This window comes from Biomphalaria glabrata, unplaced genomic scaffold, assembly GCF_947242115.1.
Source record: "Biomphalaria glabrata unplaced genomic scaffold, xgBioGlab47.1 scaffold_30, whole genome shotgun sequence".
Classification (NCBI taxonomy): domain Eukaryota; kingdom Metazoa; phylum Mollusca; class Gastropoda; family Planorbidae; genus Biomphalaria; species Biomphalaria glabrata.
This window is the reverse complement of record NW_026602934.1, coordinates 1-8,687: the sequence shown is the minus strand read 5'-3', so window position 1 is coordinate 8,687 and position 8,687 is coordinate 1. Positions and strand designations below refer to the sequence as shown.

The 8,687-nt window shown below is 29.8% G+C and overlaps 1 long non-coding RNA gene across 1 annotated transcript; it reads right to left on the bottom strand.

The window, feature by feature from the left end:
• Positions 1–4,881: 4,881 nt before the first annotated feature.
• LOC129924211 (uncharacterized) lies at positions 4,882–8,288 on the bottom strand. The gene is made up of 5 exons (XR_008776197.1): positions 7,702–8,288; positions 5,671–5,842; positions 5,421–5,569; positions 5,168–5,314; positions 4,882–5,083 (listed from the first exon to the last, which is right to left on the bottom strand). It is a non-coding gene; the product is annotated as an uncharacterized LOC129924211 (long non-coding RNA).
• Positions 8,289–8,687: the final 399 nt, after the last annotated feature.

The window sequence follows — 8,687 nt, the reverse complement described above, 5'->3', positions numbered from 1 at the left end:
GCAGTGTAATCAAGATCTACCTAAGAATGAAAAATACTATCAGATACAATTTCACATTACATCTAAAAAAGGATAGCTATATTTAACTTGATCTAGTAGAAGATGTACAACTATCATACCCATATAATGTAGATTAACAAACTGATTCAAGATAAATACTATTATCTTCTTATCTTATATAATACAGACGTTACTTCAAAAAAGAAGATGATTACGTCCTACGCGTCAAACATTTAGTCATGCATATTAACCAATGACTTAAATTCTGCCAAGTCACTGGTTTTCCTGGCTAGCTCAGGCAACGCATTCCATGCTCTAATAGCACTAGGGAAGAAGGAGTATTTGTACAAATTTGTCCTAGCATATGGGACGAGGAATGTGCCTTTATCTTTGTGTCTTTCAGAGTATTTTATTAAATTTTGTTTTTGTATTTGAAGATTATGGTTCAGTGTTTTATGTATGATTGCTACTTTACTTTTGAGCCTTCTGTCCTGAAGACTTTCTAAATTTAGTGATTTTACTAAAAGTGTTACTCTAGTCAAATGTGAATATTCGTTTGTTATGAATCGCACTGCTCTATTTTGTGTCTATTCTAGTTTCTTAATGTTTTCTTGAGTTGTGGGGTCCCAAACGGAGGATGCATATTCTATTATTGGCCTAACCAAAGTTTTAAATAACATTTTAGTTTTATGTTCTTATTTGATTTATAGAAATTTCTTTTAATAAATCCTAATGCTTTGTTTGATTTTTTTTGTAGTTTCATCAATATGCGGATTCCATGACAGTTTTTCATTTATTATAACACCTAGGTATTTTGCGTTTTTAGTCTGTGTTACTGGTTTGCCATGAATAAGATAAGTGGAATTAATTTGTTTTAGTTTTTTTGTTACTCTTAACAACTGACATTTTTCTGGGTGGAAAGACATGCTCCAATTTGATTCCCATTTCTGTAATTCATCTAATTCTCTTTGTAAAATATCTGTGTCTTGTGTTGTTTTTATTGTTCTATATATTATGCAATCGTCTGCAAATAATCTGACTTTTGTTCCTGAAGTAATGCAATTTGGTAAATCATTTATGTAAATTAAAAATAGTAGTGGACCCAAGACTGTTCCTTGAGGTACACCTGAGTTTACTATTATCTGTGTTGATTTAGAGCCATTTATTATTACAGTTTGTTCTCTCCCTATCAGAAAGTCCTTAATCCACTGATGCAGTGGACCATTAATACCGAAATATTTTAATTTTTTAAGCAAACTATGGTGGTGAACTTTGTCAAAAGCCTTAGAAAAATCTAGTAAGATAGCATCTATTTGTTCACTATTATATTAAGCCAATCCTACACCCATACTACTTGTATACATAAAATTGGGTGGATCTAGAATTTTAGATCTAGATAGACTAGATTCTTATTAAAATTCTAGATCTTTTCTATTAAGTAATAAAAACCTTTAAAATGTATTTTAATATGGATGAAGCTGAACAGAAAGGATTGGAAAATAGTCGATGCCAACGCAGAGGCTCTTGTTCTTGTATGAGCCATAGTTGTCTGTTGACTGAAGGTGGTGAAGATAATTCAACAAGATGATTTACAATGTAATTCAAGAGATCTGTCTAGGTTAGTTCATTATTTTTCTTGAAGATTTCTATGATCAAGTCTAGATTTTCTAGATCTAGCATCATATACAATAATTTCTAGAGATCTAGTGCTAAGTCCTATACATATGGGATCTAGATCTAATCAAGATCTATCTAAAATCAGAATAAAAAATATGGAATGTCACACTAGATTTAGAATAGAAAAGCAAAGTTTTACCAATATCTAGATTTTTAGTCCAGTAAATCAACTTATATAGATCAAAATATAAATTAAATTCACCTTTATCTATCCCTTAGTCTGATGGACTGTTAAGGCACCACACAAGGTTTGTCGACCATTCTTTTCCTCACCGTCTTTTGAATGACTAATTCCTGAGAATAGTAAACCATTATTGTTAAAGAATATACAGGTAATCAGTGCTTTTTTGTAAAGAAATAGGTGCCGGAGCTCAGTGATGGATTGCCTTTTAACAACTAATAAATAAATAATAAACTTTAAAATACAAAAGTAACTTTTTCGCTGCATTGAAAAAAGTGCCGGTACGCTGTACCAGTGCTTACTGTAATGCTGCTGACCTGAAAAATCGTAGTTAAACTAAATAATACAGTAATATTAAGCCCATACTAATTAGTCTTAGATATATAGATCTAGAAATTATATTGACATTGTGTAGATCTAGTCAATCTAGATTTCAAAGCAAAGAAAACAGAAGAACGGTAGACCATAAGGCAAAGACGATAGGATTGACATGGACCAAGCTGAAGAAATCCAGAATATTTATTGAAAATTTTAAGTTAGATCTAGACTAATAATCTAGAATACTAGGACTATAGTAATCTATACATTCTTTTCTAGACTCTACTAGACAAACTCTAATGATAATTCTAATATTAAATATGTAGATCTAGAGCAGTGGTTCCCAAATTTTTTTGTCTCGTAGACCCCTTGCCATGTTTTCTGCTTTTCGGTAAAACCCCTGCTTAACTTATATTTTTTTTTTTTGTATTTTTTTTTTTAGATAAATTTTTTTAATTTTTATTTTTATTTATTTTTTTATTTTTTTTAGATAATTTTTTTTTTTTTTTTTAATTTTTTTTTTTCGAGAATTGACTTTCCCGGTACTGACTTCACTGTAGACCAGTGGTTCCCAAACTTTTATAAAAAAATTTTTATAATTTTTTTAAAAATTTTTTTTATTTTTTTTTTCCGAGAATTGACTATCTTTGGACTAACTTCACTGTAGACCAGTGGTTCCCAAAATTTTAGTAAAATTTTTTTTTTTTTTTTTTTTTTATAAAAAAAATTTTTTTTCAATTTTTTTTTTCAATTTTTTTTTTTTTAGATAAATTTTTTTTTGTAATTTCTTTAGATAAATTTTGTTTTAAATTTTTTTTTTTTTTTGAGAATTCACTATCCCAGGATTGATTTCACTGTAGACCAGTGGTTCCCAAACATTTAGTAAATTTTTTTTTTTTTTTTTTAATTTTTTTTTTTTTTTTTTTTTTTAGTAAATTTTTTTTTTTTTTTTTTTTTTTTTTTTTTTTTTTTAAATTTTTTTAGATAAATTTTGTTTAAAATTTTTTTTTTTTTTTCAGAATTCACTATCCCAGGACTGATTTCACTGTAGACCAGTGGTTCCCAAACATTTAGTAATTTTTTTTTTTTTTTTTTTTAGTAAATTTTTTTTTTTTTTTTTTAGTAAGTTTTTTTTTTTAAGTTTTTTTTTTTAGTAAATTTTTTTTTTTTTTTTTATAAAATTTTTCTTTTTTCTTTTTTTTTTTTCTTTTTTTTTTTTTTTAAATTTTTTTTAGATAAATTTTGTTTTAATTTTTTTTTTTTTTTTTTTTTGAGAATTCACTATTGCGGGACTGACTTCACTGTAGACCAGTGGTTCCCAAACTTTTTTGTTTCGTAGACCCCTTGACATGTTTTCTGCTTTTTGGCAGACCCCCTGCTTAACTTATATTGCTTTTTTTTTTCAATTTATTTGAAAACTAATTTCTAATTTTAGTGAGTTGAAGAGTAAAATGCAATTTAAAAATACATATAAGTATTAAATAATAACTCATTTTTATTGATAAAATTCAAATTTAACCAATTTAATATGTATTGCTGGAATCATCAAACACACTGGAAATGTTTTTTTACCCAGGCTTATCATCTGTTCCTATGGATGTCATGTTTCATACATTCTATAAAGAAGACATTCAAACAATAAATATTAATTAATTAATTTGTTTTAAGTATCATTGTAAAAATTTTCGCAAAGAGTTTCTCGTGTATCTTTCACGTGTCCGCCGAACTGTTTTCACTAAAGGGGAAGGGACGAAGGCGAGTAACTGGCGCCTTAGCCGGTAGGCTTCAAGCAGGAAGAGCTCATTAGCCACATAGCAGAAGGAAAACTGAATTTAAAAATCTGCTGCCTTGCAACTATTCCCAAACATGGGAAAGCTGTCGTGGGTCAACCCTGAGGAAAAATAAGGAGCTGGCAACCCCTAGGCAGTTTACAGCACACAGCGCTACACCCCATCAGAGCCTGTGACGCCACTGGTTCCAAACTGATCCCAAACTGTATATATTTCCTTTGCAAAGAATCACATAAGAAGCTTTTAATTTGATAACTCATGCCACCGATGTGCCCTTGAACTGTATTTTTGTTTAAAGAAATTCTTTTAATAATATCAGATGTAGGTGTGTGTAAAACAGTTTTCACAACTACAACGGCTGGTAAAATCAATGTTTTACCTATGTTTCCATATTTTGCTATAAGTAAAGAGATATTGTAAGATGCTCACAAACCAACATCTTCTCTATATATATATGATGTTGAAGTGAGATTGTGTGGGTCTATTCTTAACTTTATCTTTGAGTGCTAGAAAATTTTTAAATCTTTATCTATTTTGTTAGGGTGACATTGTCTCAGATGATCCTCTAGCAATTGGTTTCGTATCATTATTTTTAAAAAGTCACTTAGGCAACGGCTTGTTTGACAAGGAAGGAATGAATCCCAGTTTTAAATAATCAATGATGGACAGTGTACATTTCTTTTCGTGAAACATTTGTTACATGCAGACAAAATTAAAATTTTTAAATAAGTATTGAGAAGATTCTTTGGTTTGATTAGCAGGATATATATTTAAATGATTTACCAAGATAACAATCATATATTACTGTATAAAATAATTACATTAAATGAATGTAAAAATTAAAAAAAGAGTGATTAAGTCCCTTAATGTAATTAACACCATTTTGTTTACAAAATACATTAAATTCTTACCATTACCTATCAATCAGTCTGTTGAACCATGGGGGCACCACACAAGATCTGTCAACAGCCCTTCTATATTCCTCTCTGTACTTAGCCCTGGATAAACCATTTCATGGCAGACCTGCTCATTCTTTCATGTCTTCACATTGCTCTCTGTCTTTCATTCTTCATCCTGGAACTCAATGGTCAAAGGAGCATAACCCTGGTATTATTTTCTGGAAATAAAAAAAGACTGATTTAGTCCCTTAATGTAATTAACACAATTTTTTTTAAAAAATACATTAAATTCTTACCATTACCAATCAATTAGTCTGTTGAACCATGGGGGCACCACACAAGATCTGTCAACAGCCCTTCTATATTCCTCTCTGTACTTAGCCCTGGATAAACCATTTCTTGGCAGACCTGCCCATTCTTTGATGTCTTTCCATCTCTCTGTCTTCCTTCTTTGTACACAAATGGGGAAAAAATGGACCATAATTCTTAAAAAAGAAATTTAATATCATTAAATAAAATTTAATTTAATTTCTAATTATTAATAAAATATCTTACCAGAATGCTAGCCACACTTTCTAAAACTATGACCAGTGCCTTATTTAAATCTTGAATTATATTTCTAGTCTAGGAGTTCCAATCAATTTTGTTGTATACAAAGGCCATGATACTGATTATAGGAATATGCCAGATGTCTGTTTCAGCATCTGAGTAAATAAATTAATGAAACTCCTATGACTCTAAGTTAGGGTAATGTCATCTTTCATATCTGTGTTTAAAAAAAAAACAAAAAAAAAACTGGACATACATTCCTCATTATCAGTTCCCATCCTGTTTGTCATTTAAATATTTTGGACATTCCTTTTACATTCCAGCCAAGATCTTGCAGCGGACAGTAGAAAATGGCAGTTTGAACTTCAGATCATTGTGTCAACCGTCTCGTGCAAACCACAAAACCAGGCAGTGTAATCAAGATCTACCTAAGAATGAAAAATACTATCAGATACAATTTCACATTACATCTAAAAAAGGATAGCTATATTTAACTTGATCTAGTAGAAGATGTACAACTATCATACCCATATAATGTAGATTAACAAACTGATTCAAGATAAATACTATTATCTTCTTATCTTATATAATACAGACGTTACTTCAAAAAAGAAGATGATTACGTCCTACGCGTCAAACATTTAGTCATGCATATTAACCAATGACTTAAATTCTGCCAAGTCACTGGTTTTCCTGGCTAGCTCAGGCAACCCATTCCATGCTCTAATAGCACTAGGGAAGAAGGAGTATTTGTACAAATTTGTCCTAGCATATGGGACGAGGAATGTGCCTTTATCTTTGTGTCTTTCAGAGTATTTTATTAAATTTTGTTTTTGTATTTGAAGATTATGGTTCAGTGTTTTATGTATGATTGCTACTTTACTTTTGAGCCTTCTGTCCTGAAGACTTTCTAAATTTAGTGATTTTACTAAAAGTGTTACTCTAGTCAAATGTGAATATTCGTTTGTTATGAATCGCACTGCTCTATTTTGTGTCTGTTCTAGTTTCTTAATGTTTTCTTGAGTTGTGGGGTCCCAAACGGAGGATGCATATTCTATTATTGGCCTAACCAAAGTTTTAAATAACATTTTAGTTTTATGTTCTTATTTGATTTATAGAAATTTCTTTTAATAAATCCTAATGCTTTGTTTGATTTTTTTTGTAGTTTCATCAATATGTGGATTCCATGACAGTTTTTCATTTATTATAACACCTAGGTATTTTGCGTTTTTAGTCTGTGTTACTGGTTTGCCATGAATAAGATAAGTGGAATTAATTTGTTTTAGTTTTTTTGTTACTTTTAACAACTGACATTTTTCTGGGTGGAAAGACATGCTCCAATTTGATTCCCATTTCTGTAATTCATCTAATTCTCTTTGTAAAATATCTGTGTCTTGTGTTGTTTTTATTGTTCTATATATTATGCAATCGTCTGCAAATAATCTGACTTTTGTTCCTGAAGTAATGCAATTTGGTAAATCATTTATGTAAATTAAAAATAGTAGTGGACCCAAGACTGTTCCTTGAGGTACACCTGAGTTTACTATTATCGGTGTTGATTTAGAGCCATTTATTATTACAGTTTGTTCTCTCCCTATCAGAAAGTCCTTAATCCACTGATGCAGTGGACCATTAATGCCGAAATATTTTAATTTTTTAAGCAAACTATGGTGGTGAACTTTGTCAAAAGCCTTAGAAAAATCTAGTAAGATAGCATCTATTTGTTCACTATTATATTAAGCCAATCCTACACCCATACTACTTGTATACATAAAATTGGGTGGATCTAGAATTTTAGATCTAGATAGACTAGATTCTTATTAAAATTCTAGATCTTTTCTATTAAGTAATAAAAACCTTTAAAATGTATTTTAATATGGATGAAGCTGAACAGAAAGGATTGGAAAATAGTCGATGCCAACGCAGAGGCTCTTGTTCTTGTATGAGCCATAGTTGTCTGTTGACTGAAGGTGGTGAAGATAATTCAACAAGATGATTTACAATGTAATTCAAGAGATCTGTCTAGGTTAGTTCATTATTTTTCTTGAAGATTTCTATGATCAAGTCTAGATTTTCTAGATCTAGCATCATATACAATAATTTCTAGAGATCTAGTGCTAAGTCCTATACATATGGGATCTAGATCTAATCAAGATCTATCTAAAATCAGAATAAAAAATATGGAATGTCACACTAGATTTAGAATAGAAAAGCAAAGTTTTACCAATATCTAGATTTTTAGTCCAGTAAATCAACTTATATAGATCAAAATATAAATTAAATTCACCTTTATCTATCCCTTAGTCTGATGGACTGTTAAGGCACCACACAAGGTTTGTCGACCATTCTTTTCCTCACCGTCTTTTGAATGACTAATTCCTGAGAATAGTAAACCATTATTGTTAAAGAATATACAGGTAATCAGTGCTTTTTTGTAAAGAAATAGGTGCCGGAGCTCAGTGATGGATTGCCTTTTAACAACTAATAAATAAATAATAAACTTTAAAATACAAAAGTAACTTTTTCGCTGCATTGAAAAAAGTGCCGGTACGCTGTACCAGTGCTTACTGTAATGCTGCTGACCTGAAAAATTGTAGTTAAACTAAATAATACAGTAATATTAAGCCCATACTAATTAGTCTTAGATATATAGATCTAGAAATTATATTGACATTGTGTAGATCTAGTCAATCTAGATTTCAAAGCAAAGAAAACAGAAGAATGGTAGACCATAAGGCAAAGACGATAGGATTGACATGGACCAAGCTGAAGAAATCCAGAATATTTATTGAAAATTTTAAGTTAGATCTAGACTAATAATCTAGAATACTAGGACTATAGTAATCTATACATTCTTTTCTAGACTCTACTAGACAAACTCTAATGATATGATTCTAATATTAAATATGTAGATCTAGAGCAGTGGTTCCCAAAATTTTTTGTCTCGTAGACCCCTTGCCATGTTTTCTGCTTTTCGGTAGAACACCTGCTTAACTTATATTTTTTTTTTTTTGTATTTTTTTTTTAGATAAATTTTTTTAAATTTTTATTTTTTTTTTATTTTTTTTTTTAAATAGTTTTTTTTTTTTTTTTTTTAATTTTTTTTTTTTTTCGAGAATTGACTATCCCGGTACTGACTTCACTGTAGACCAGTGGTTCCCAAACTTTTATAAAAAATTTTTTATAATTTTTTTTTACATTTTTTTTTTATTTTATTTTTTTTTTTCCGAGAATTGACTATCTTGGGACTGACTTCACTGTAGACCAGTGGTT